At 36.1% G+C, this 22,777-nt stretch overlaps 1 non-coding gene across 1 annotated transcript; it reads left to right on the top strand.

Annotated features, from left to right (window-relative positions):
- Positions 1-488: 488 nt before the first annotated feature.
- Positions 489-595, top strand: LOC128292206 (small nucleolar RNA R71). Its single transcript, XR_008282191.1, has one exon. It is a non-coding gene; the product is annotated as a small nucleolar RNA R71 (small nucleolar RNA).
- Positions 596-22,777: the final 22,182 nt, after the last annotated feature.

Genomic DNA, 22,777 nt, shown 5'->3' with positions numbered 1-22,777 from the left:
GGGGGTTGTGGTTTTTGATTTTCTTGACCTCCCCATGAGAAATATCAATGGTTCCTCCAACCTGCATTGTAAGGATTACTGTAAGGATTATTTTGAGGTCTAGGATTATTACCCATATAATTTATTTACTCATTCTCTATGCTAGGGGCCGTAGGGTAAATATTCTGAGTTGTTCATTCCACCACCACTTGTGTCGCATTGCATCACTGGATATACCTGCATAGAAACACATAAACCATCAATCTTTTTATTTAAGAGTTCTACCTGGTTTGATAACATGGTGACCACATTAACATTAAAAACACCGGTTACTTTTGTTGGCTTTGTCTTCATGACTTGCCACTGAAAGTTATTCAGTGACATCTCCTCTATGAACTCATACCTCAGGTTGTTTATTATTTACAGTACCACCAGTAGCTGCATCGATCATTTGCCTAGTTGAGGGCATCAAACCATTGTGGAAAGTTTGAACCTGTAGCCATAGAAGTAACCCATGGTTAGGGCACCTTCTCAATAAGTCCTTATACCTCTCCCATGCATCATATAGAGTTTCTAAATCCATTTGCATGAAGGAAGAGATATCATTACTCAATTTGGCTGTCTTAGCTAGTGGAAAGTACTCAGCAAAAACTTCTTGGTCATTTGATCCCAAGTAGTGATAGAACCTCGTGGTAGGGAGTTCAACCACTTCTTAGCTTTATTTCTCAATAAGAAGGGGAATAATCGTAGACGAATGGCATATTCAGAAACGTCGTTGATCTTGAAAGTGTCGCAGAATTCCAGAAAATTAGCCAAATGAGTATTTGGGTCTTCATCCTGTAAACTATCGAACTGAATAAACTGTTGAATCATTTGAATAGTGTTAGGTTTTAGCTCAAAATTATTTGCAGCAATAGCAGGTTTAACAATACTCGATTCAGCCCCAGTGAGAGTGAGCTTGGTATAATCATACATAGTACGAAGAGTAGGATTTAGATTTGCAGCAGCTACAGGGAGTAGTTGATTATTCTGATTTTCAGCCATCTCCTCAGTAATAACAATAATGCCCTCTTGCTCTTCTATTGTACTTTGTCGACTTTGCCTCACTTCTCTACGGTTTCTACGAGCTTTACTTTCAATTTTGCTGTCAAATAATAGAGGTCCTGACGGGTTTCTACGAGTCATGAACTAAAGGAACCTGCCAGAAGCAAATAAAAGAAAAAGTTAGTAAATTAAAATAAAAAAAATAAAATGAAAGAAAAAATAAAAATGGCTAAAGTAATAAAATTAAGTGTTCCTAATATTTCAGTCCCTGACAACGGCGTCAAACTTGATGACATCACGAACTAGCTAAAATACGACAAAAGCAAGCGCACCTATCGAATAGTAGTATAGCTACGGTGAGTCAGGAATATTGTATCCACGAAGACTAAAAGTGCTAGTAATTACTAACTTTTTATTATCTAGTCTATAAATTGAAGTAATTGTTTTAAAATCTAATTTTAACAAAACTAATTACTAAACGACAGAGAGCAACCCAGGAAAGAATCCACCTAGACTTCACTTATTATTTTAAATCTGAATTAAACGATTTATTCATTTGACTTGATCCGTAGAAATCCCTAAATTATATTAATATCTCTTTCGAGAGTAAAAATAAGTGACTCTAGGTTGATTAAGTGAAATCACTTTCTAATTAAAACCCCTATTGTTGCATTAACTCGATCTATGGATTCCCCTATTAGATTTGACTCTAATCTGGTAGATTTATGTTGTCCTATTTCTAGAATTACATGCAACTCCACTCAATTGTATCGGCTCTACTCTTAAATAGGGACTTTTGCTCTACTGAATAAGCACATCAATCATGAATTAATATCCTGGAAACATTAAAAATGAAGGTAAGTAAACATAATTGAGATCAAGAATAAATATTTATCATGTAATTCGGGAAAATCAAATAATAAGATCTATCATAGGTTTTATCTTCCCTAGGTATTTAGGGAATTTAGTTCATATTTGGAAAGGAAAACATCTCAAAAATAGGAAAACAACAAAACATAAAGAAACCCAAAAACTTCTAAAGAAATTGAATGGAGATCTTCAGTCTTGAAGGAGATCCTGCTTCTGAGTTGAGTTCATTGGCGTTCTTCGAGTAATTTCTGCATTCTACTCTGCTTGCTCCTTTAGGTCCTCTTTTAGTATGTATCTATAGACTTTAGAATCCTCAGAAACCCTAAAAATTTGCTTTTTCTGCGTGTTTGGGAAACAGGGAGCGATATCGACTCGGGCTACCACATAGGCGTGTGGCCAGCCCATGTGGTTCACACTAGTGTGTGCTCAGCCCGTGTGGGATTGGCTTGGCCGTGTGGATCCTTAAGACAGTCTATTTTTTCTGAATATGGCCTGTTTTCTGCTCCGTTTGCTGATCTATGCTCACCTAAGTATATAAACGTGAAATTAGAGGATTATGAGCATCGAATTCACTAAATTATGTAATAAGTCACCCAAAAACATGCCAAGCATGAGATTAAAACATGTTACATTTATGGTTTATCAAAAGCTACCTTTTTGACCCAATTCAACTGAAGAAAGGAGGTTAAAACTCGTTTTCAAGATCAAATCTTGACAACTCTTGAAATGAACATCATTAATTCAAGATCAAGTCTCGACGATCTTTGAATCTAAATCAAATTCTCAAGTAAGCATCTCGCTTTCAAGATCAAGTCTCAATAACCCTTGAAGCAAACTGCATCTTTCCAAGATCAAGTTTAGACAACCCTTGGATCAAAGGCAAACTGGAGAGAAGAATCAAAGGAGTTTTTCTTGTAAAAAAAATCCAAAGATTGTAACTTCTTTTTAAGTTATCAATAAAATTTGACCCCAAATTTTCAAGTCAAAATTTGACTTGAAATTTATGTATACAAATTATCGGCACGATTGGTGATGTAACACCCCATACCTGGTCTTGGCATCAGACCGAAGCTATAGAATGTTACAACAGTCAACAGATCAGTTACATGCAAAACTTAATTGAAAAAAAATTAATTAAATATGTAATTATTTCATACATACACACAAGTCATGATTTACAAACAAAATCGAGTCTAACTCGAGTTTACGAAAACTCTTAAGTTGACCCAAGTATGAATAACGACCATTCTGAAAGATTTTGCAAAAAATAAGGACATTTATGAAGAATAAGGGACACGACTGTGTGCCCAGGCCATGTAACTCTTTAAGACCATGTGGATTAAAAATGACCTTTTCTATATTACTCACATGATCGTGTGGCTGGCCCGTATAATATTCGGGAACTGTGTGGCTCTAAAAACTTGCTCCTTCTAGAGATCACATGGCTGTGTCACCAGCCTGTGTCAGTCACTCAGTCGTGTGGTCAACCCGTGTGGTACAATAATGGGCCATTTGGTATTTGTTCAAACTAACCACTCAAGTCATCAAATAGGTGCACTTATCAAACATGAAAGCTTGTTTAAAACACTTAAAATTCATGCCAAAACATATCATATCTCATTTCCTTTAAAACATCTAACCAATATGCCACATTTGACACCAAAACATAACAAGATTAAATAGTCTACTACAAGTCATTTAAGCTACTTATACAATTCCAAACCATTTATCCATTTCATGCAGTCAAATAATTCAAAATACTTAATTCACTTTGATGATTCAAACCTTATGTAACATGACACCAACTTACCAACATAACAAATTAGCATTTCCATAAGAATTCATACTCAAAATGCCTCATAACGTACGCAAAATTATGAACATATAGATACTCCTAAGTACCTGCCACATATAATCGGGTTCAAATGATCAAAGTCTACCGAATTAGGAGATGGATAGCGTGAGCTCCTCGAGGCTCCGATTTACACGTTTCGCAAGCCAAAATCTGTACAAAAAAAAAAAAGGAAAAGTGATATGGTAAGCATTATGAAATGCTTAGTAAGCTTATATGAATATAAACAGTTAACTTACCTTATATAACAAGTACATAGGTTAAACTAATGTGTATAACCAATATTTTACCTAACGTATCAAAACATTATCATAACAAGGTGAACTTGATTCATCTTTGATTACATAAGTATACTCAACTTGTTTTCGAGTCATTCCCTTTTCAATTTTTGATCATTTAATACATAATACATTACTCAATTTCCTTTGTCGAAACCTTTTTTAAATCGAGTTTGAAATAAAACGGGGTTTGACTTTGAAAAACGAAAACAGGAGTCGCCACCAATCTTTTTAGGTGTGATTGGATCACCTTTTAAAACCTTTTGTTTAAAAAATCATTAGTTTCGGTCTACGAAATCAGAAAACGGGTTCGGGAGCCGGTTACGTACGAGGAAGGGTTAGCACCCTCGTAACGCTCAAAAATTGGTGCCTAATTGATTATCAAAATGTCTTTAATGTCGGAAATTTGAAAGTTTTAAGATGCAATCCCCTTTAGAATATTTTAATTAGAGTTCACTTGTATCAAATGAATCAAAATATCACATCCAGTAAGTTAGGATGCAATATTTTTAAGACATTCGAAGCTAAGCTAGCCTTTTTTGAAAATTCCTATCTCGAAACAATAAAACGCCATATCCAGTAAGTTAGGACACAACGCTTTGAAATTCCAAGACAGTTGCTCGTATTTTGAAAACCTTAAAAACTTAGAAGGGTGCTTGACTATTCGAACTCAACGAGAAAAGTTGTAACCCAATAAGTTAGGCACTACCTTTCTCGAAGCTTCCAAATACCAAGCATTGCCTTTTTATTTGAAAACTTTTGAAACTCATTTTAATTAATGCATGAAGAGCCATATATACACATTATAACATGTAAGATAGCATATTACAATAATAGATAGCTAAGGCATGCATTTAAATAGTATAATAGTAATAATATAAAGGTCCTATACTAGATATATACATAAATATAGAAAATCTTAGTTACATAACAACATACATATTGAGATATACATAGCATATATTGAAGATAAATAAGCAAAATATACGGACATACAAAGTAACAATTAATTTAAAAAGCGATACATGATATACAATTAAACATATAAATATATATACTAAAACAAATGTGACAATATATAAATAAAATAATAATAATGTAGTAATATATATATATATCAAACAAACGACACTTAATAATATTATGAACTAGCACTTAATATATAGATGATATAAAATATAATAATATATAAAAACATAATACGTGTTGAAATATAAAAAGTGAGTAATTTAAAAATATATATAATTAAAATACAATATTTAATAATGCACAACAATAATATATATATATATATATAAACTTAAATAAATATAACGAAATGTAATATGAAATATGTATAATGATAATAATAATGTAACATATAAAATATAATAAAATAAATATAAAAGGAAATAAAAAAAGCAGAACAAATATACATGTATATAATAAAATATATAATAATAAAAATTTTGAAAAATGATAATAATAGTCTAATGAAGAATATATACTATTTTGAATAACTAATATTTTTAAAAAAATATAAAATAAAAATTATTAAAATTGAATTTAATTAAGAAATTTGGGGGTTAATTTGCAAAATAATAAAAATTCTGGGCCTGATTGAAATGCGTATTTAATTCAAAGGACTCCCTGGGCAATTTAGCCCTAATCCCAAAACGACACCGTTTCCACCAACTCAATTTTAAAGCCACTGTGAGGATCAAATTGAAATAAAATTAAAATATTGGGGCTAAATTTAAAAAAAATGAAATTATAAAGATTAAAATTGCGAGAGGACCAATTGAGCAATTAACCCACTTTACGGAAACACGCGGATCCTCCCCGGATAATCGGGTCAACACGCGGATCCTCTGCATGATACGGTGCCGTTTTAGTGCTTATTGAATTAAGCAAAATGACACCGTTTTGGTAGGGTTATATAAACCCTGATTTTAGCTTTTAAAATCATTTTAGTCAGGTTTTTTTAAAAAAAAAGGAAAGAAATCCTCTGAAAGAGGATTTGGGCGTCCGGCCTTGGGGTTCTGCCGAACCTCCGTCCCCAGTCTTCTCACGCGCTCACGCGCCACCACACTCGGTGGTCGGAGGGTTAAAAAACCCTCATTCTTTCAAGAAAATCGCAGGTAACCTCTTCCTTTTCCATAGTACTATCAATTCTTTGCTAAAGATCAATTTGCATATTCGTTGAATAAATAACAGAATAATAAAAAATAAAAACTCGAATCACCTTTTTGAAAGAACATGCTTGAACTTCTCCTTTATAAATATGTGTAAGTGTATTTTTTTTCTCCAAATCCGGTCCTTTGTACAGATTTGTGAAGAGGCTTTTATAGCCCTTTATGAACTGTTTACATTTAGAAAGAAATCTTGGATTTCTTTTTCTCCTATCTATTTTCCTTTTCTGCTGTGTTTTCTTTCCTTTTTTGCAGGTAACCGCGAGGATCTCGGTGATTCGCTGGCGTGATGAATGCTGGAGCGCCAATGGTGGCACAATCCAAGGCCAGGATTGCTGTAGGAGTAACAATCTCGGTAGCGAAAGGTCGCTGGAACAGAGTCGATCCGACCTTGATTCAGGAGCTGGACAGACGTGAGGGAGACAGGCTTCTGGACAGCGCATTGATGGCCTTGATTCGGGAGCTGGACAGACGCTCCCCGAATCTTCTAGAAGATGTTGCGGTGCTAGGAGGGAAAGGCAGAAACCCTAGGGTTTCCTGCCTCAGTGTAAAAGTTTGGGCCAATTGGGCCACTTAAGTTTTGTAATCGGGTTAGGGGTTTTAGGGGCTAATAGGTTTATTAGGGGTAAGGTGTAAATGGGTCTATTGGGTAGTTCTGATTTTGGGCCTCTGTATATGGACTGTTTAAATAAATAAACATTTATTTATTTATTTTAAGTTTATTTTTAAGTCCCGGTCAAATTCAGGCTATTACAGCTGCCCCTCTTTGCTCATTGCTGTGTGACGGGAATCGAGCAAAGATTTAGAAAGACCAAATTTGACCGGTCTTATCAAATCAGGGTCTTGAATCTACTTCTTGTAAACTTATGACTGTCATGTTGATATCTTCGATCTGCTCTCCGCCGAACACAGAGACGCCAAATTTGCTTCTTCGATTTGTTCTTTGACAATACAGAGATGCCAAATCATCTTAGATTTGCTTCAGCGTAAACACGCGAAAACCAAATCAGCTATGTCTTCGATTTGCTCCTTGTAAGCACAAGGCTACCAAACCATCTTGGATATGCTTCAGTCTAATCATCTAAAGGTTAGATCTACTATGTGTCTGCTCTCCGTCGAATATGGAGATGCCAAACTTCGATTTGTTCTCTGACAATACAGAGATGCCAAATCATCTTAGACTTGCCTCAGCGTAAGCACGTGAAAGCTAAATCAACTATGATTTTGATTTGTTCCTTGTAAACATAAGGATGCCAAATCATCTTGGATCTGCTTTAGTATAAACATCTGAGGGCCAGATCTGCTATGTGTCTGCTCTTCGTCGAATATGGAGACGCCAAACTTCGATTTGTTCTCTGACAATACAGAGATGCCAAATCATCTTAGATTTGCTTCAACATAAGCATGTAAAAGCTAAATTAGCAATGTCTTCAATTTGTTCCTTGTAAGCACAAGGATGCCAAACCATCTTGGATCTTGCTTCAGCCAGATCTGCTATGCTGCGGCCTATTACCCTACTGCTTAGGGGATTAAGGCGCGTCGTCTTTAATAACCTATAGCATGATTATGCCTGATGATTATGATGCTATGATCGAAGTGAGTCGAATGTTCCTAATTAAACATGTTATGAACATGACCCCTATCCTAGACGTCACCACTCATTCCTTCATTTGTCTTTTCTTTTCTCAAAGTATTATTCTTGCTCAGCCTGTAGGCCTGTACCCTTCCTCAAATGCTACGATCCACTGAGGATGTCTGTAAGATAATCTTTCCTTAGAATTGAATCGTTGGTTTTGTCCATTTTCCTTTTGGGCTGGAAGAAAGAAATTTCTCGAGTTCCTTCATCCTTTACTTATGTGAATTTCTCAAACAATTGTCCTGTTTTAGTTTCTTGTATTATCTAGAAATTCCAGAGTAATGCGCAAAACTTCGTTTGTGAACATATTTAGTTCATCTATCATTATTTCAATGCAACATACTTAAAGAATAATGGAAGATAAATAAATCTCTAAGAATAATTGGATTTGAATGAATTATCAAAAAAGATACAAAGGAAATTAATCTGAAAGCCTATCTTTGAGAAAAAAAATCTAAAGATAGCAAACAGGCCAAAAATTAGATGCCCTAGATATCGCCGCTTGAGCGCTTATACATCAACTTCATGAAGGCATGTGTTTAGAAGATTCAAAGTACTCTGTCGATGCCCTAGTATGCAATGTTCTTCGTTCTTCGTTTGAGCAAGATTACCGGATGCTTCAAAATTTGAGTCGCCCTTTCGGGTTTTCAACTCAAAACCCTTTTGGTCACAAGGCGCCTTTTGCGGGTTTTCACCTTGGCCTCTCCATTTTTCTCTTTTTTCCTCTTCTCTCTTTTTTCTTTTTTTTTCTTGTTTTTTGTTTTTTTTCTTTTGATTTTCTATTTGTTTTTTTTCTTTTTTTGATTTTCGAAACCTCAAAGCAGCCTTTGTGGGTTTTCACCTTGGATTCTCTTCTCCTTTAGACAAAGTATTTTTTAACTGAGTCTGAGTTCACTGGGTTGGGTAAACTTTTCCCATCCATTTCCGTTAAGATCAATGCACCGCCAGAGAAAGCTTTCTTCATGACATACGGACCCTCCCAATTCGGCATCCATTTCCCCCTAAAGTCTTTTTGAATAGGAATGATCTTTTTCAGTACAAGGTCTCCCTCGTGGAACTCTCTTGGTCAAACTTTCTTATCATCAGCTCGCATCATTTGCTTTTGATACATCTGACCATGTCGAATGGCTCTTAGCCTCTTTTCCTCAATCAAGTTCAACTGGTCATATCGGGATTGAACCCATTCAGCTTCATCTAACCTTATCTCCGTCAAAATTCGAAGAGAAGGTATTTCTACTTCAATAGGTAACACTGCTTTCATCCCATAAACTAACGAGAATGGGGTTGCCCCAATAGAGGTTCTGACAGATGTTCGATAGGCCAGGAGTGCAAACGGTAACTTCTCATGCCAATCTCTATAAGTCTCAGTCATCTTCCCCACTATTTTCTTAATGTTCTTGTTGGCGGCCTCCACAGCCCCATTCATTTTTGGATGATAGGGAGAAGAATTGTGATGCTTGATCTTGAACTGGTCGTAAACTCTGCTATTGTTTTGTTGTTCAAGTTCAATGTATTGTCAGATATGATCTTCTCAGGCATTCCATATCGACAAATGATCTCCTTCTTCAAGAATCGACTCACAGCTGGGTTAGTAACATTCGCATAAGAAACGACCTCTACCCATTTTGTAAAGTAGTCAATTACCACAAAGATAAACTGATGTCCATTCGAAGCTTTCGGTGATATTGGTCCAATGACATCCATGCCCCACATGGAGAAGGGCCATGGAGAAGTCATAACATGCAAAGGTGAAGGTGGTATATGGATTTTTTCCCCATGAATCTGACACTTATGGCATTTCTTGGTATAGTTAATACAGTCCCCTTCCATAGTGGCCCAATAATAGCCAAACCTCATGATTTGCCTTGCCATCGTGAACCCATTTGCATGCATGCCACATACACCTTCATGAACTTCTTCTAAAATTAGCTTAGCTTCCACAGCATTGACACATCTCAAAAGTACTTGGTCTTTCCTTCTCTTGTACAGGATATCCCCGTCCTAGACATAGTCACAAGCTAACCTTCTCAAAGTTCGTTTGTCATTTTCATTAGCTTGTTCAGGGTATTTACGATCTCTCACATATCGTAATATATCCTGATACCAAGGGTTATCATCCTTTTCTTCCTTCTCAGTGTTACAACAATGAGCTGGAGCCTCGTAGACACTCATTTGAATTGTTCTCATCTCTTCCTCTTTATTCGCCTTAATCATTGAGACCAAGGTTGCTAAAGCATCTACCATCTGATTTTCGTCTCGTGGGAGATAATTGAAGGTGATGTCATCGAACTCCTTAAGTAACCCCAAAACTACCTTTCGATAATTGATCAATTTAGGATCCCTTGTCTCCCATTCACCTCTAAGCTGATAAATTACCAATGCAGAATCTCCACATACTTCTAGGGTTTTTATACCTCGCTCTATAGCTGCTTGAAGTCCCATGATGCATGCTTCATACTCAGCCATATTATTCGTGTAATCAAAGTCCAACTTGCATGTGAACGGGTAATGATCGCCATTCGGGGATACCAAGACTGCCCCAATTCCATTTCCGACTGCATTAGAAGCCCCATCAAAATTTAGCTTCCAAGGAGAATCTTCGATTGTTGCTATACACATTAACTCCTCATTTGGAAAATCAAAGTTCAATGGCTCATAATCCTCTAGAGCCCTACTGGCCAAGAAGTCTGCTATCGCACTTCCTTTTATAGCCTTCTGACTTATGTAGACTATATCAAACTTTGAAAGAAAAATTTGCCATCTCGCCATTCTCCCATTTAGAGCCGTTGACTCCATCATGTATTTCAATGGATCAAGCTTTGAGATGAGCCAAGTGGTATGGTATAGCATTTACTGTCTTAATCTCCGAGTTGTCCAAATCAGCGCACAACACAACTTTTCAATTGGTGGATATCTCATTTCACAGTCAGTGAATTTCTTACTGAGATAATAAATTGCCTTCTCATTTTTCCCTGACTCGTCATGCTGACCAAGCACACATCCCATAGAATTACTAAACACTGGCAAGTACTGTATTAACGATTTATCTGGGCTAGGTGGAGATAATACCGAAGCATTCAACAAATACTGCTTGACCTTTTTAAAAGCATTCTGGCATTCCTCATCCCAAGTACCTTGATTGTACTTTCTGAGGAGCCGAAAGATAGGATCACATTTCTCAGTTAGTTGTGAAATGAGCCGAGCGATGTAATTCAACCTTCCTAGGAATCCTCAAACTTCTTTTTGAGTTTGTGGTAGAGGCAATTCTCGTATTGCTCTGACTTTTTTTGAATCAACTTCTATTCCCTTTTCACTGACTATGAAACCCAATAGCTTTCCTGATCTAGCTCCGAAGGTGCACTTTGCCGGATTGAGCCTTAATTGAAACTTCCTCAACCTCAAGAATAGTCTTCTCAAAACTTCAATATGCTCTTTCTCTGTTTGGACTTAGCAATCATGTCATCAACATATACTTCAATGTCCCTATGCATCATGTCGTGGAACAAGTTCACCATGGCCCACTGGTAGGTTGCCTCTGCATTCTTCAGTCCAAACGGAATTACTTTGTAGCAAAAGGTGCCCCATCAAGGTTATGAAGGTGGTTTCATCCATGTCCTCTGGATGCATCTTTATCTGATTGTACCCCGACAAACCATCCATAAAGGAAAACAATGAATGTCCCGCCGTGTTGTCTACCAAAGTGTCGATGTGCGGCAAAAGAAAGTTGTCTTTTGGGCTAGCTTTATTCAGATCTCTTTAATCAACGCAAATTCGTACCTTTCCGTCCTTCTTAGGGACCGGCACAATATTAGCTACCCATTCGGAGTACTTGACCTCTTGTAAGAATCCTGCATCGAACTGCTTCTTAACCTCATCTTTTATTTTTAGAACAATGTCTGGTCGCATTCTCCGCAACTTCTGTTGGATTGGTTTGCAATCTTGTATTATCGGAAGACTATGTACTACAATGTCGGTACTCAACCCGGGCATATCCTGATATGACCATGCGAAGATATCCTTAAACTCTCGAAGCAACTCAACCAGACCATGCCTTGTGTCCTCGGTAATCAGTGTTCCAATTTTCAACTCTTTCCCTTCCTCTAGGGCTACATTTTCTATTGCCTCTTTCTCATGCGGCATAATTCATTTTTCCTCTTGTTTTACCATTCTTAACAGATCAGGAGACACATCACAATCTTGAACATCTTCAAAATCCTGAGATTCCTCTAAACACATGTCTTGCTCGCAAGAGAAATCAGGAGTTGCGGTATCAGTGCTCATATCATTGATATCTAGGGGCCTGTGGGGGTATGAAAGAATATACAAAGAATGAATGAATCTAAGAATGATCGTTTATGTGCTATGAATGAAAAAAATGAGAATTGCAAAAGTTTAACGAAATATTTATTGATAAAAAGAAACCATATTCGTCCAAATTGATAATAAAGTTATGTTTGTCGAGACCATTTTCAAATCGAGTTTTGGAAAATGAGAATCGATTTTAAAAAATGAAAATGGGAGTCGCCACCAATCTTTTTAGGTGTGATTGGATCACCTTTAAAACATTTTTTTTTAAAATCATTAGTTTTGGTCCACGAAATAAAAGAACGGGTTCGAGTCGATTACGTCACGAGGAAGGATTAACACCTCGTAACGCCCAAAAATTGGTACCTAATTGATTATCAAATGTCTTTAATGTCAGAAATTTAAAAAAATTTAAGATGTAATCCTCTTTAAAATACTTTGATTTTGAAAATTTGGGTTCACTCGTATCAAAACATTGACACTAAGTTAACCTTTTGGAAATCCCTATCTCGAAACGACAAATTGCCACATCCAATAAGTTAGGACACAACGCTTTGAAATTCCAAGACAGTTGCTCGTATTTTGAAAATCTTAAAAATTTAGAAGGGTACTTGACTATTCGAACTCAACGAGAAAAGTTGCAACCCAATAAGTTAGGGCACTACTTTTCTCGAAGATTTCAAATACTAAGCATTACCTTTTTTATTTTTATAAAACTTTTAAATATTGTTTTAAATGACCTTTTAGAGTGACAATTCTATATTACTGAAACATAGATATTCAAATAGCGTATATTACAAAGTATTATAACACTTTATATAAACGCAATCACTATATAGAGGTAAAATAGAATAATAAAATAATCATGCTAAGCAAATAGGTATATACCCAAAAGAAAGCATAATAAATGCAGTAATTATATACAATATATCATAAATAAAACATTAAATAATATAAAAACATGGTAAATATTAATGTGTAAAATATGTATGAGTAAAAATAGATGACATGCATAGCAAATGGATAAATAGAATCTACATAAAATATAAAATATACAATCCAATAATTTAATGTACACATGAATGGATTAATAAATGAAATGATGCATATAATACAATATATCAATGTACATATATAAAAATATGCATTTGAAAGTAAATTATAAAAGTCTAAGATATTACATAACATATGAAATACATAACATAACAATAATACATTAATTCTAAAGTAAAACAAATATTGTATAATAATTAAAAACATAAGTTTTAAAAATATATGTATAATATAAACAATTGATAAATAGAATGAGCATATAAAAAAATGTAATATTTAATAATAAATTTAAAATATAATATATAATAAAAATATAATATATAATAAATTTCGAGTAATATGCAAAACTTCGTTTGTGAAGATATTTTAGTTCATCTATCATTATTTCAATGCAACATGCTTTATGAATAATGGGAGACAAATAAATTGATCCTGAGGATTATTAGATTTGAATAAATTTGTCAAAAATACAAAGGAAATTAATCTGAAAGCCTATCTTTGAGAAGAATAAGAATCTAAAGATAGCAAATAGGACAAAAGTTAGATGCCCCAGATATCGCCGCTTGAGCGTTTATATGCCAGCTCCATGAAGACTTTCTTGAGTTCAACATGTGTTTAAAAGACCAAAGTACTTTGTTGATGCCCCGATATGCAACACGCCTCACTCTTCGTTGAATCAGATCTAGCAAGATTACTGTGTGACTTTCCAAATTTGAGCTGCCCTTTCGGGTTTTCAACTCAAAACCCCTTTGGTCTCAAGGCGCCCTTTGCGGGTTTTCACCTTGGCCTCTCCATTTTTCTTTTTTCTCTTTTTTTATTTTTTTCTTTTCTTTTTTCCTTTTTTTTTTTTGAAATAGAAGTCCCAAAGTGCCCTTTGCTGGTTTTCACTTTGGCTTTCCTTCTCCTTTAGACAAAGTACTCCTTGACCGAGTCCGAATTCACTGGATCAGATAAATTCTTCCTATCTATTTCTTGTTAAAATCAGTGCACCTCTAGAGAAAGCCCTCTTCGCAACATATGGCCCTTCCCAATTCAGCATCCTTTTGTATGGGAAGGATCTCTTTCAGCACAAGGTTTCTTTTATGAAATTTTTTTGGACGAACCTTCTTTGTCATAAGTTTATGTCATCCATTCTTGGTACATTTGCTTAAGATGAATACTTTCAAGTTAAGTTTACTAGAGGTATTCAATTCTTGACTCCATCAAAGCTTAGAGGAAAAATCTTGATTCATAAACCCATGAGAAAGGGATTGCCCCAGCAGCAGTCCTGGCTGTTGTTTGTAAAACCCTACAAAAAGATGGTTCAATGATTCTCAATAGACAAGAATGAAGTTGCTGACTTTATCCTTCAACCTGGAAAGCTGAGGCACAAAGATTACTCCCGGAACATACATCCCACCATGACTCGATGATGTTTCTGAAGCATCCCTAATCTTCATAAATTGCCCCCAACTGTGAAGCTGCAAAATGAGCGTAGCAAATAGGAGCCACAACAAATATGGTTGTGGTGCTCCTTTGATACATATAGGATAGAGAATGAATAAACTATTGCAGATCATTAGCCGAAAACCCAGCCTGGTCTAAGAGAACATGATAGTGGGTCTGCCTCGTGATTCCAATCATTCCAGCATGGGTACCAAGGTAAAAATCATTGTTCTTTGGATGGCATGTCAATGACAGTACCATGTAGCACATTGTCAGGAGATCCCTGAAGTCTCGATAACTTGATCAAATCATTTGTTTATCATTTGACTGAACTGAGACTCACTATCTCCATGACTTGATCAGGCTTCCTCTTCTCTGAACTTGTATAAAAGTCTAAGAGAGCTTCCTTCATGATACCGTCGTCCACTTTGTCAAAAACTGGTTTTGATGAAAGAATCTATCATTTTAAGCTTCAGAGACTATATATGTGGTCTTTACATTTTAAGAATCTATATTTATTCAAAAACAGTTTTCTTTACATGAAAATAGATTATATATGTGGTCTTGCCCTTCATAGTCCAAGTAAACGCTAATCTTTTCTTCATGGCCGAATCCTGTAAATTCTCTAAAAGATGCCTTTGCTAGCTGCTTGCTGCTTAATCTGAGCCTCGATCTCTTGCTCGCTTATCTCCATGATACTCATCAAAAAGTGCCGGCTCTTGGATAATCTTTGTGGGCAATCAAGTCATGTATTCCTTCGTGGACTTCTGGCTTTCTCTCGTCGTGCTCTTGGATAACCTTTGTTGGCTTGAATCTCTGGCAATCACATCATGTATTCCTCCATGGACTATCAGCTTTCTCTCGTCGTTTATTTAGACTATATTCAGACTACCGCACAATAATCTACTTTATCAAGAAATTCGTTTCCTTATGACAAACTATTCTGTTTAGGAATCAAATTTCAAATCAACACCTTCTTTTATTTGATGTAATGTAATGCAAATGCATGAATGCAAAAAGGTATCGATCTCGATTCAATCTCATTTAGAAAACTTTATTTAGAAAAAGAATATCTTTACATATAAATGGATTACAAATACGCTTTCCCTAATGCCCAAAGTTTTAAAACAAACTCTTAGCCATGATCTGATTATATCTCATATTGGTGCTCAATATGTCAGTCTGTACCGCCAATGTCTGTAAATAATCAGCTACCTCCTGAGTTTGAGCTACGACCTCACTTGTGGGGTAATCCGTGCAACTAGGGACACCTCCTCCAATACCTGTGAAATTGTTCTAATTATCCTGAGAGAAAAAATGGTGAACAAGCAGGCATCACTATTCCGCAGTATGCTACCTTAAAATAATATCCTATATCCTCAATGCTTCTTGAGAGTTTTCAGATTTCTGCTCCCGCAGAGCATTACTTGTATGGGTATCCTCGTAGCATAGCTAATCTCTACATTAAAGGTCTTTAAATGATATGGTCTTCTTTAATCTCATTATTTTGCGTCCATTTTGACAGACCATCAGGGCTTGCATTTCCATTGTCTCTGGTAAGTGCAACATAGTAAACTCATGCTTGTTGTTTGGTAGCAGTCCTATAATAAACGAGCTTTTTACCATTATAGGCAAAATTCTTTCCATACAACTCATCTTTGTAGGTCTCATGCACTCTATCAATCACTTTCCTTCCAATACCCTTACCATTCACATGGCAACCATCTTCATATGAAAGAGAAATGCTATAATGGTAGAAGTGTCCATCAATACTCCCACACTCACTTTGAATTGCTCATCTATCCTCCTGTCAAGCAAATACTGCAAGTCCCCTTAGTTATTTTAGAACAACTACTTGGCTTTATTACTCTATTGATCCCATATTTCCTTTAACTCCTGGAGATTATTTTGCACCACGCTGATGCGAGTGTAACCCCATAATTCTGATGTGCATCCTTCAGCGTTTCCTTTGACCATTTATGGACGTTAAGGTTGCCTTCCATTCTATCAAGAAGTCCGTTCTCTATAATAAAAGTTTCTAACTTAGAAACTGACCGTGAATCGATACCTTTTAAATGCAAAATGACATGCACAAAACAAAGAAAACAGTCAGTATCATATGATATTAATAAACATAAAGATAACCTAAGTATAATTCTATCTATATTGAGCTCTTACGGTTTTTCTATATGTGGTTTGTTTCTAAAGTTTGAGGTACCGAACCAGCAGATTCTCGATCCTCACCCATTATAGGCTCATTTGAATCGAGTTCGATTCGGGGAATACATTTCCTATGGCTACACGGAGATGAAAATCTCACGAAACCATAGGTACGGATGTATCCGAAAGTGATCCACTATCCCGCACGAAGGCGAAAACCTCACGAAGGCGTAGCTTCTCACTCCCACTTAAGGGTGTGACCACAACGGTCATGCAAATGCAATGCGTATCAGAATATAGCAACACATGCAATCATACAAACACATGTAATGCAAAGAGGATTAAATTTTAAAATTTTTAATTTCTGACATTAAGACAAGAGATAATCAATTACACGGCTTGACTCTCTTATTAGTCCCAGTGAGTCGCTAAGTATCGAGACCATTTTCAAATCGAGTTTTGGAAAATGGGAATCGATTTTAAAAAAGCAAACGGAGTCGCCACCAATCTTTTTAGGTGTGATTGGATCACCTTTAAAACATTTTGTTTTAAAATCATTAGTTTTGGTCCACGAAATAAAAGAACGGATTCGGGAGTCGGTTACGTACGAGGAAGGATTAGCACCCTCGTAACGCCCAAAAATTGGTACCTAATTGATTATCAAATGTCTTTAATGTCAGAAATTTAAAAAATTTTAAGATGTAATCCTCTTTAAAATACTTTGATTTTGAAAATTTAGGTTCACTCGTATCAAAACATTGACACTAAGTTAACCTTTTGGAAATCCCTATCTCGAAACGACAAATTGCCACATCCAATAAGTTAGGACACAACGCTTTGAAATTCCAAGGCAGTTGCTTGTATTTTGAAAATATTAAAAATTTAGAAGGGTACTTGACTATTCGAACTCAACGAGAAAAGTTGCAACCCAATAAGTTAGGGCACTACTTTTCTCGAAGCTTTCAAATACTAAGCATTACCTTTTTATTTTTATAAAACTTTTAAATATTGTTTTAAATGACCTTTTAGAGTGACAATTCTATATTACGAAACATAGATATTCAAATAGCGTATATTACAAAGTATTATAACACTTTATATAAATGCAATCACTATATAGAGGTAAAATAGAATAATAAAAATAATCATGCTAAGCAAATAGGAATATACCCAAAAGAAAGCATAATAAATGCAGTAATTATATACAATATATCATAAATAAAACATTAAATAATATAAAAAACATGGTAAATATTAATGTGTAAAATATGTATGAGTAAAATAGATGACATGCATAGCAAATGGATAAATAGAATCTACATAAAATATAAAATATACAATCCAATAATTTAATGTACACATGAATGGATTAATAAATGAAATGATGCATGTAATACAATATATCAATGTACATATATAAAAATATGCATTTGAAAGTAAATTATAAAAGTCTAAGATATTACATAACATATGAAATACATAACATAACAATAATACATTAATTCTAAAGTAAAAACAAATATTGTATAATAATAAAAACATAAGTTTTAAAAATATATGTATAATATAAACAATTGATAAATAAATGAGCCTATAAAAATATGATATTTAATAATAAATTTAAAATATAATATATAATAAAAATATATTTATAAGAATAATAATTATATAAAAATATAAAATGTATTGGTTTAGAAAAATAATGTATAAAATATCAAATATGTAAAAGAATTTATATTTATAATGAAATGATTATATAATATATATACATGCATAGAAAATATATATTTGAAAATAAACTATATAAAAAGGTTAAATATTATGATATATAAAATACATAATCAAATGTATAAAAGATAGGAAAAAAATATACATATTTGAAAAATGAAGAAATTAAAATAAAAAAGGGTTGAAAAACTAAGATAGACGAAGAATAAAATAAGAACAAACCACATAAAGTAAGAACGCAAGAGGGAGAGAAATTTGAGTGAATGCTCTCAAGAATTCTTATTGCTTCCCAAAACTCCAGTCCATTTACAATGAAGGGAGAGGCCTCTATTTATAGTTGAGCCTCCCCAAATCCAACGATACAGATCAATTACATCAACGGTTAAGATTAAAGGATATCTACAAATTAAATCTCCAAGATTACAAAATCATATCTTCTAAGATTGTATATCATATCTAAGATTGCAATCATATCTAAGATTGTATCATATCTAAGATTGCAATCATATCTAAGATTCTATCATATCTAAGATTGCATATCACATCTAAGATTGCATATCATTGAAGATTATATTTCCATATGAGTCAAGCTTGTAGATGGACCTTAAATCTTTTCAAGTAATGGGCCATTCCGATCGGGCCAAATTATATTTGTAATTCTGGACTGATCTTGGACTTCGTTTTTTTTTGGGGTTTATTATTTTAAATACTGAAATAGGCCGGGCAAAATTGAGTGTCTACAATGTTTTATTAAAATAATAATAGATGATCACAAGCCTTTTTCACAAACGTAATCTTACTACTCCTAGGCCCTAGAGTAACAAGCATGTTTCAAGAATTACTCTGAAAAATTCCTAAACACTACAGGAAGGTCCTCCGCAGTCCAATTGTTCAGAGAGCTCCCCGGTTCGTAAAGGTGAATGCCCTCAGGCTTCCTTGCTCTAATCCCTCATTGTGTACAGCATTAATCTGATGACTTTCTTCTACTAGTAACCCTCATGTCTTAAAGGATTTAGATATAGGTGGGAATATCATTGGTTCCCACTCCACTTCTCCTCCGTTCAAACGCGCCTTTCTTCTCGCTTGGTGCTTCTCAATCTCTTGCCTCTTATGCTTATGGTATGGCTTGAAGCCCAAACCAAAGCGATCTTTCTTCTCAATCAGTTTTGGGATTTGAACCCTTTCTTGCAACTGTCTTCCTAGTCTTTTTCCTGGCAATGCTCCCTTCCCCATCATCATTTGCAGGGCCATCCTTGTGGCTCTAGACATTTTGGGTTCCGGCACCTTACTTCCTTCCAAAATGAAGGTTGCATTGATGATTTCTAAAGAGCGGAAAGAACACTCAATAGCCTCTTCATTCACCTCGACATAAAAGGCCTTGCTAGTGACTGCTGCTATAATGTCCTCCTACGCATTGATGGTTATTAACCGTCCATCTGTCACTAACTTCAGTTTTTGGTGCAATGAGGAGGGCACCGCTCCTGCCAAGTGTATCCACGGTCTCCCCAATAAACAATTATAGGAGGGCTTGATATCCATCACCAAGAAATCAACTTCATTGTATTTGGCCCAATTTCCAAAGTGATGTCAATTCGTCCCATCACTTTCCTTTCGGTTCCATTGAAGGCTCTTACCACATTGTGACATGTTTTCATATGCGAACTGTCAATGGGTAATCTGTTCAATTTGGATAATGGAAGGACGTTCAAAGCCGACCCGTTATTAACGAGTACACTTGAAAGCCTGTATCCCTTGCACCGAGTAGTGATGTGCAAGGCCTTGGTTGACCCTATGCCCCCAGGTGGAATTTCATCATCATTGAAGTAGATGAAATTGTCAGCACTGATGTTATTCACCAACCGGTCCAACTTGTTAATGGATAGGTCGTGGGTGACATATGTTTCGTTAAGTACCTTCAAAAATGCATCCCGATGCACCTCAGAACTCAGAAGTAGGGCTAATACTGATATACGTCTTTGTCGCCTCATGGCGCTTGACCACACTATATTCGCTATGCTTAAGGAACTTTAGAAACTCCTTAGCCTCTTCCTCCTTTACCGGCTCCTTGACAGGCACTTCAACCTCTTTCCTCTTCTCAACGTCAACATCCTTTGTTTTTGTGGGCTCCACTCTGATGCCCCCTCATCATAACGCTTCCCACTTCGTGTATGGGAACCTTCATTTTGCACGCCCCTAGACGCACTGGCTATACTCTCCCCCTTAGGTACTGTTACACTGCAGTCATAGCTCCATGGCACCCTCTTGTCATCCTTGTAAGGGAAAGGAGTGGGTTTATGGATGACGACCTTGGGCCCGATTTGCGCCCCCACTTCATTATTCCCCGGTAAGGAAATAATAATTCTTGGTCGGCTGGTTTCTTGTCGTTCATTTTCCAGCACACATATTTGTCTTTTGCAAGAACTACCCTAAAAAATCTGTAACTCTTTGTTAACCATAAAGCCTTGCACCATGGCCTTTAACTCTTTACAATTTTGGATCATATGACCTACCTCTCCATGGAATTCACAATAGTTCCCCATTCTTTCTCTACCTTTTCCAGAGGTCAACATACGTCTCTTCACCATCTCCTCCCATATTACTTTTATGGGTGTCTTCACCTTAGCAACATCTTCCTTGATTCTTCCTTCTCTAGTTTCATCAATGGCATTCACTCCTTGATTGCCATGATCTGGTAATAGATTTTTAGCATTAGGGGTACTGTCGAATTTCACAACCCCCATCTTGATAAGCCTCTCCACGGCCTTCTTGAATCCAGTGCAATTTTCAATCGAATGCCCCGGTATTCCTGCATGATATTCGCATTTAGCATTTGCATCATACCATTTGGGGTACGGTGGCTGTAACGGTTTCAAGTGAAATGGAGCAATAGCATGTGCATCGTATAAGCTTTGATAAAGCTCACGATACATCACAGGGATAGGCGTGAATTTCATCCTTTCCGAATTCTGTCTTGTGCCCGATTCCTGTCTTTGAATACTATATTGCTCGACCGCGGCTGCTTTGGGTTGACCAACTGTGATTGACCTCGAGTTGAAACTATTCATGTTATTCACCTCGTTGTCCTTTCTTCTTGGGGCCAATCTTTTAGCCGTTTCCCCCTCAATTTTACCACCCCTTATGGCGTTCTCAATCATCTCTCCTGCCATAACTATATCTGCGAAACTTTTCGTGGTGCTTCCGATCATGTGAGTGATGAACGGCGCTTTCAAAATGTTGATAAACAACATGGTGGTCTCATTTTCGAACAGTGGTGGTTGTACTTGCATTGCCACTTCCCTCCATCGTTGTGCGTATTGCCTAAAACTTTTATTAGGCTTTTTCTCCATGTTTTGAAGCGTGATCCTGTCTGGCGTCATATTAGTCACATGGCTGTACTGTTGCATGAAGGCTCAACTGATTGTACCACCTAGTCGCTGCTCCTACTAAGCTGTCTTGAAAACAATGGATCAATAGTTGATCATTGTTCACATACCCAGTCATTCTCCTACAAAACATTATTATGTGTGCCTCTGGGCAAGTAGTCCCGTTGTACTTTTCAAACTCCGGCATCTTAAATTTGTGAGGAAGCACCAAGTCTGGGACCAAACTTAAGTCTTTGGCATCAATATGATGATTGCCAGCACCTTCCAAAACCCTAAACTTTTCCTCCAACCACTTGCAACAATCCTCCAACTGTTTTGAGGATTTGGTTGCCATTCTTTCCCTCTCCATCATATCCAGATCAGGAGTGATAAGGTTGATCGGGCTATCACCCAAATTATTTCTTGACCCAGATGGGAAATTCACGGGGATTCTAGCATCAACCAGCCCATGTTGAGGCCTTACAGTGACAGCTGGCCTTCTAGGAGGTGCCTCGGTTTGCAGTGGCACATGAGGCGGAGTAAAACTCGAAGGATGATCCTCACCTTCCTCATCAGTGATAGCCACGGGGGCTTTCCCTTTATTAGTGGCCTTTAGCAGCTGAGCCATTTCAGCCATCATATTCCTCTGAGCCTCTAGCATTTGCTCCCTCATGTCATTCTGCATTTTGGCCAACTGCTCTTGCAATTAGTCTTGCATATCCTTTTGCAATTGTTCGAACCTTTGATGTATACTCTTAGTTTTAGTGCGAGTGCCATAAGGATGTGTGATTTCCAGATTTTCTTTTCTACCTCTCTTTTTGGAAGTAAACTTTAACTAATTAGGGTCTTTCTATAACTTTGAATGCATATGATGTGATGTAATGCAAATGCATGAATGCAAAAAGGCATCGATC

Source organism: Gossypium arboreum, chromosome 4 (assembly GCF_025698485.1).
Source record: "Gossypium arboreum isolate Shixiya-1 chromosome 4, ASM2569848v2, whole genome shotgun sequence".
Taxonomy (NCBI): domain Eukaryota; kingdom Viridiplantae; phylum Streptophyta; class Magnoliopsida; order Malvales; family Malvaceae; genus Gossypium; species Gossypium arboreum.
This window is presented reverse-complemented; position numbering and strand designations above follow the sequence as displayed.